Source organism: Bubalus bubalis, chromosome 15 (assembly GCF_019923935.1).
Source record: "Bubalus bubalis isolate 160015118507 breed Murrah chromosome 15, NDDB_SH_1, whole genome shotgun sequence".
Taxonomy (NCBI): domain Eukaryota; kingdom Metazoa; phylum Chordata; class Mammalia; order Artiodactyla; family Bovidae; genus Bubalus; species Bubalus bubalis.
The window spans coordinates 11,753,357-11,760,652 of record NC_059171.1 but is presented as its reverse complement, the minus strand read 5'-3'; the positions used below and the strand labels follow the sequence as shown (position 1 = coordinate 11,760,652).

Below are 7,296 nucleotides of genomic sequence, written 5' to 3'. Positions count from 1 at the left end.
AAGTAAGCAATTATGAACTATCGTCTCTATTAGTATGTTGTAGATTGGTAAGCAAACATCAGTGATAATTTCTAAAAAAAAAAAAAAAAACACACACACACAACAAACTTGCTTTCTGACGGAGAACATCTCAGAATGGCACCAAACATTAATAATTCTATTTAATAATAATCTATAGTTTCTCTGTAAGAGGAAGCCAATGTACAGTCATTTATGTTTCAGTATCTTATTTTCTTTGAGAATGACCTGGCTTTTCAATTAATTTCCTTCACTTGATTTGCAACTCAGAAATTTCAAGCTACTAATATCTGGAGAGACAGACATTTCCAAAACATAAATATTCTTAACAGTTTATCTAAAAGCTCTTATCTCATTTAGGGATTCCCTGGTAGCTTAGATGGTAAAGTGTCTGTCTGCAACACAGAAGACCCAGGTTCGATCCCTGGGTCAGGAAGATCCCCTGGAGAAGGAAATAGCAACTCACTCCAGTGCTCTTGCCTGGAAAATTCTATGGACGGAGGAGCCTGGTGGGCTACCGTCCACAGGGTCACAAAGAGTTGGACACGACTGAGTGACTTCACTTTACTCACTTTATCCTTAAAAGTTTCTTTACATCACCACTCACTGGCAGCAGGTTACTTAGCTTGCTGATCTGTTGCAAAGAGCAAGGACTAGTAAACTATTTTGGACCTACTTGCTTCTAATCAGTCTATGTCATGTCCTTAGGCTATGTCATTCCTTCAAAGTTTGTGCTCTCCCCCTTTGTCTTGCTTCATTTCCCTCTGAAGATATTTAACTCCCATATTCCTATGGGAAGCAGAGGGGTGATATCTGCCTTCTGTAACTGCTGCAAGGCTGAGTAGAGGCATCGATGCTGCCTGTCAGGGAATAAAAATCTCTGGATACCTGATTTAGGAGCCTGAGGCACAAGACAGCTCTTGAAGATCATGGCATCTGGTCCCATCACTTCACAGCAAATAGATGGGGAAGCAATGGGAACAGAGACTTTATATTCTTGGGCTCCAAAATCACTACAGATGGTGACTGCAGCCATGGAATTAAAAGACTCTTGCTCCTTGGAAGAAAAGCAATGACAAACCTAGACAGCATATTAAAAAGCAGAGACAATACTTTGCTGACAAAGGTCTGTCTAGTCAAAGCTATGGTTTTTCCAGTAGTCATGTATGAATGTGAGAGTTGGATCATAAAGAAAGCTGATGCAAAGAACTGACTCACTGGAGAAGACCCTGATGCTGGGAAAGATTGAAGGCGAGAGGAGAAGGGGATGACAGACGATGAGATGGTTGGATGGCAACACCAACTCGATGGACATGAGTTCGAGCAAGCTCTGGGAGTTGGTGATGGACAGGGAAGCCTGGTGTGTTGCAGTCCATGGGGTTGCAAAGAGCTGGACACGATGGAGCGACTGAACTGTAAAAAGAGGAAGTAGTAACAGATTTTATTTCTCCCAAATCACTATGGATGGTAACTGCAGCCATGAAATTAAAAGATGATTGCTCCTTGGAAGGAAAGCTATGATGAACCTTGCCAGCATACTAAAAAGTACATCACTTTGCTGACAAATGTCCAAGCTATGGTTTTTTCCAATAGTCAAGTATGGATGGGAGAGTTGGACCATAAAGAAGGCTGAGCACTGAAGAACAGATGCTTTCAAACTGTGGTGTTGGAGAAGGCTCTTGAGAGTTGGCTGGACTGCAAGGAAACCGAACCAGTCAATCCTAAAATAAATCAGTCTTGAATATTTATTGGGAGGACTGATGCTGAAGCTGAAACTCCAATACTTTGGCCACCCGATGCAAAGAGCTAGCTCTATAATAATTCTAGGGAGCCTTCTAAAGTATCCCAAAGTTAGCGGGAACTGAAAAGAACATTAATTAAAATTTGATATTCGGGAAGTTTGTCAAAAGTTTTAAAACACTTGATCAAGATCAGTCATTGTGTAACAATACCCATTCCTTAACCAAAGTAACCAGGGATCTCAAAAGCAAATACTAATACAAATTCCTTAAAGGCAAAGAAACTCATCTCATACAGCCGTAGTCAACATCTCAAGAATACTAGAGGAAGAAACCAAAACCAGTCTTATTGCCCATTTCTAATAAAATCTATTTACCTAACTAAACAGTCCAATCTTACAAATTCTGATAATGCATAATTCAATCTTTTATTCCTTGCATCTTCTACGGAAAACATATATATTATTTTCCTTAAATTTTTTTTTCTTGCATTGAGCTGCTTTTATTGTTAACAAATATGTAACAGATGGAATAAGGTCTTATTTGACCTCTAGCAAATCTAGATTCAACAGAAACACTATACTTAACACTGAATACTCTAATGACATGTCTATATTAATCAAACCAACAAGCCTAAGCCACCTTCAATAGCAGATATCAGTTCAGTACAGAATATTTCCCAGATCATTAGTTCTAAAATTTATCTTGGCCAGTTCTCTATAGATTTAGATTCAATTTATAAGCACTTACTTTCAAGTCAGTTAAAATAGTTCATTTACAAATTAACTTTTACATAAAGACCAATCCAGAAATCCCAGTTTTTTCCCACTTGAGTTCGAACAATGAAAGACCCCACACGAAGCAATGAAGATCCCACATGCTACAAGACCTGACATAGCCAAATACATAAACTAAAACAAAAAGATTAGGGGATGGAGTCCCTAGGACCCTCAATTCACTTCAGTTCAGTCGCTTAGTCGTGTCTGACTCTTTGCGACCCCATGGACTGCAGCATGCCAGGCCTCTCGTCCATCACCAACTCCCAGAGCTTGCTCAAACACATGAATTGGAAGGTTGGAAGATTTCTGTGCGGTCAGGCCCTCAGGGTTCCCCTGCTGTAGGGCTGTGCCAGGGTCACACCCTGTCTGGGCTACAGAACTACAAGTTTGCTGCAGAGAACAGGGGAGAGGTCGCCCTAGCAGCTTCCCAGGCTTTCTTTGCCTTTCTCTGAAGACTTGTACTCTGAGAAGACATTAACTTTTGGAGGATTAGAAAGAGTGCCTTTGGTACATTGCAACACACCTGCCAGCAATTTGGTAAGTCTCATGTAGTGTGCACCAGGACCTCTTTGACCTTGCCTCTTCTGGGGAATTTTGGTGGCAATCTGGAGAACTTTGATTTCAACTGGGGGAGTTCTCCCTGTGAAGGGGAACTCCTTTTGTAAGGCACTCCTTGGACAAGGTCACAGGTCTAGTGGGAATGGGAAATCATGTTTGGGGCATTCATGCCATTTGGCTTTGACTTATGAGCATCTCTTTGCCGTCCTCTTGGGGCATTTTTACCATTTGGCTTTTTGATTTCTGGGTATCTTTTTGCCATTTATTTTGAGTATGACTTCCAGCTGGTGAGGTTTCACTTTTGTTTGGTTGCTTTGGTTTGAGCCTGCCAATTGGTTTGAGTGTGCAGGCATCTGGTACAAACTGCTTGAGCTAAAATAGGAAGCGCTTCCTCTAAGATTCTACCCACCCCCTTACCTGTGAACCCCTTTGGAAAAATTTTAAATGACTGGTCAACCTATAGGCTTCCCTGGTGGCTCAGACAGTAGAGAAATCTGTCAGCAATGTGGGAGACCTGGGTCCGATCCCTGGGTTGGGAAGATTCCTTGAAGAAGTGAGGTCTCTGGGTTGGGTAGATCCCCTGGAGAATGGAATGGCTACCCATTCCAATTTCTGGCCTAGAGAATTCCATGGACAGAGGAGCCTGGCAGGCTAGAGTCCATGAGGTCGCAAAGAGTCAGACACAATTGAGCGACTTTTACTCACTCAAAGCCAAAAAATGGGTCTAAAACTAACAATTAGACCTTTACTAGCACATGATGTAAAATTGGACTGAAGTTTCTCTCCCCTTGTGCCCAGGCCCTTTGGGGAAAAAGTGGGAAGCAGGAAAAAGCGTTTAGAACTCAAGCATAAAAAACTGAGATTTCTGGTTTGGCCTTTATGTAAAATTTACTTTGTAAATGAACTATTCTAATTGACTTGAAAGTTGTTCAGTTGCTCAGTCATGTCTAACTCTTTGCGATCCCATGGACTGCAGCATGCCAGGCTTCCCTGTCCTTCACTATCTCCTGAAGTTTGCTCAAACTCATGTCCATTGATTGGGGGATGCCATCCAGCCATCTCATCGTCTGTGGCCCCCTTCTCCTGCTTTCGATCTTTCCCAGCATCAGGTTCTTTTCCAATGAGCTGGCTCTTTGCTTCAGTTAGCCAAAGTATTGGAGCTTCAGCATCAGTCCTTCCAATGAATATTCAGGGCTGATTTCTTTTAAGACTGACAAAAACAAGGGCATTTGCCATCTGCTTCTGTGGACACTGAACCCTGTGTTGCTGCAGCTGTTGACCTTCAATACCCTCTGAAGGAGTTCAGGGTGGAGTGAGGCCCTCTGTGCTCCAGGGAATCTGGTGGAACAGGTCTTGAGATATTTTTAGGAACTGATTTCATGATCCCAATCTTTGCACCTCTTCAAATCTAGAAAATCACTTAATCCCTTCCAGGTGACATCAGCTCCTTGTGACAAACTTTTGTAAACTAAGCCCTTGATTGCACTCAGCTCCCCCTTCACTGAAATCTTATATATTGACCTTCCCTGACTCCCTCTTTGGAGCAATCTCTCAGAGCTGAGGTGTTGCCTCCTGGGCTGTGGTCCTCATTTCACCCCAAATAAAACTTAACTCACAAATCTCAAGTTATATGTATTTTTGGTTGACAGTGGTATCATCTCCATATCTGAGGTTGTCAATATTTCTCCCAGCAATCTTGATTCCAGCTTGTGCTTCATCCAGCCTGGCATTGTGCACAATGTACTCTGCATCAAAGTTAAATAAGCAAGGTGACGATATACAGCCTTGTCATACTCCTTTTCCAGTTTTGAACCAGTCAGTTGTTCCATGTGTGTTTCTAACTGGTGCTTCTTAACCCTCATACAGATTTCTCAGGAGGCAGATAAGGTGGTCACCTGCCGGGAGCCGGCATATTGCATATTGAGTGAATATTGCATACTGAGTGCATATTGCATATTGAGTGCAGCACTTTCCACAGCATCATCTTTCAGGATCTGGAATAGCTCAACTAGAATTCTATCACTGCTGGGAGCAAGTGTGAGGCACTCCGCCTGTGGCAAAGATCATGAGGAAGGAGGCTCGGCATACGCAAAGGTGGGATCGAGCCACAGGAGTCCCCCTGGAAATTCTCGAGCATCTACCCCCAAAACCAGAGTCTACCTACTTTCTGCTTTGTGCTTTCACCTACACCTCTGACTTTACGGGGGGGCTGTCCCCCACTACCTCTCTCTGAAAAAAGAGTTAGCTTACAGCTCCAGTTAATAATTCCTGGGTGTGACAGTGTTTCAACCTACAAACTCCTTTGGAAATCCTCTAGCCTGCCTGAATAGGTTTTTCCGGCCACATGTGATTGTTCAGAGCCTCCCAACTGTGAGAGGCAGGAGATGTTCTAAACTGTCTAAACACAGATTCCTTCGAGTAGTTAAAAGATTGATTAGAAATTGTATTGGTGAAGGGTTTTTCACTTACTGGGCCAATGTTTGCTGCTAAGTCTCCATACTCCTTACCTACTGTGTCCTTGGCAGTGTATTGATTGATATAACGGGTGTATAGAAATGTAAGTAGTAGCCTCAATGTTTGTAACCTTGGACCCTTGAGTTAATTCTTTTCTTGACTGAGCCCACCTCACCTTTGCCCTATAGGAATGCAGCTTTGTCCAGTGCTTTTTTGGAGGCTGGTGCCTGACTTTGGAATAATCACCTTTAGAGAAAAATAAGTTTCTTAAAATGTTAACAGGCCTCCTGGCCGGAAGATGATGTAAATCACCTGAACTTTTGCGTATGATAAGTTTGAAAGCCTGGCTTCATTAGAACCAGGAACTGCTGTCCTTGCATGACTCCACCCCTTCCCCCATTATCCTCTATGCACAACTTAAGGTATAAAACTACTTAGGAAAATAAAGTACGCCCCCTTTTTGTTCACCGAAATTTGGTCTCCCCATGTCGTTCTTTTTCTCACCTTCTGGCTGAATTATTCAGCCTCTTTTCTCCACTGAATTTCCTCACTGAGCTATCCTTATTCTATTACTCTTTATATCCTTAATTAACGTTTAATTAAGCAGTTGTTTCCTGATCCTCGCCAATGCCATCTCTCCTTAGAATACCCTGGATCAGCGGGGGCTGGACCCTGGCAGTCACCCATCTCTTTAAACATTTTCTGGTTTGTTTTGATCCACACAGTCAAAGGCTTTAGCGTAGTCAATGAAGCAGGTTTTTCTGGAATTCTCTAGCTTTTTCTATGATCCAATGGATGTTCGTAATTGCATTGGTTCTTCTGGCTCCTCTGACTTTTCTAAATCCAGCTTGTACATCTGGAAGTTCTTAGTTCACATACTGTTGAAGCCTAGCTTGGAGGATTTTGAGCATGACCTTGCTAGCATGTGAAATAAGTGCAATTGTGCGGTAGTTGGAATATTCTTTGGCATTGCCTTCTTTGAGATTGGAATAAAAACTGACTTTTTCCAGTCCCATGGCCACTGCTAAGTTTTCCAATTTGCTGGCATATTGAGTGCAGCACTTTAACAGCATCATCTTTTAGCTTTTTAAATAGTTCAGCTGGAATTTCATCACCTCCACTAACTTTGTTAACTTTTTTGCCCACTTAACTTCACACTGTAAGATGTCTGGCTCCAGGTGAGTGACTACACCATCCTGGCTATCCAGGTCATAAAGACATTTTTTGTACTGCTCTTCTGTGTATTCTTGCCATTCTTAATCTCTACGGAGTCTGTTAGGTCTTTTGCATTTCTGTCTTTATTTTTCTCATGTTTTCATTAAATATTTCCTCGGTATCTCTAAGTTCTAAATTTTGATACTTGAAAGCAAGCACTGAGAAATTAAATCTAAATATATAGAAAAGTGGCCAAGATAAATATTAGGACCTATATTCTGGGAACTATTCAGTACTAAATTGATATCTGCTATTGAAGGTGGCTGAAGCTTGTTGGTATGATTAACATAGACATGTCCTTAGAGTTATCTATTAAGTTAAGCTTAATTCTGTTGTACCTAAGTTTCAGATCAGATCAGTCACTCAGTCGTGTCCGACTCTTTGTGACCCCATGAGCCGCCGCACACCAGGCCTCCCTGTCCATCACCAACTCCCGGAGTTCACTCAAACTCATGTCCATCGAGTCAGTGATGCCATCCAGCCATCTCATCCTCTGTCATCCCCTTCTCCTCTTGCCCCCAGTCCCTCCCTCC

The 7,296-nt window shown here is 42.2% G+C and overlaps 1 non-coding gene across 1 annotated transcript; it reads left to right on the top strand.

Annotated features, from left to right (window-relative positions):
* Nucleotides 1-382: 382 nt before the first annotated feature.
* On the top strand, nt 383-455 carry TRNAC-GCA. The gene has a single exon. It is a non-coding gene; the product is annotated as a tRNA-Cys (tRNA).
* Nucleotides 456-7,296: the final 6,841 nt, after the last annotated feature.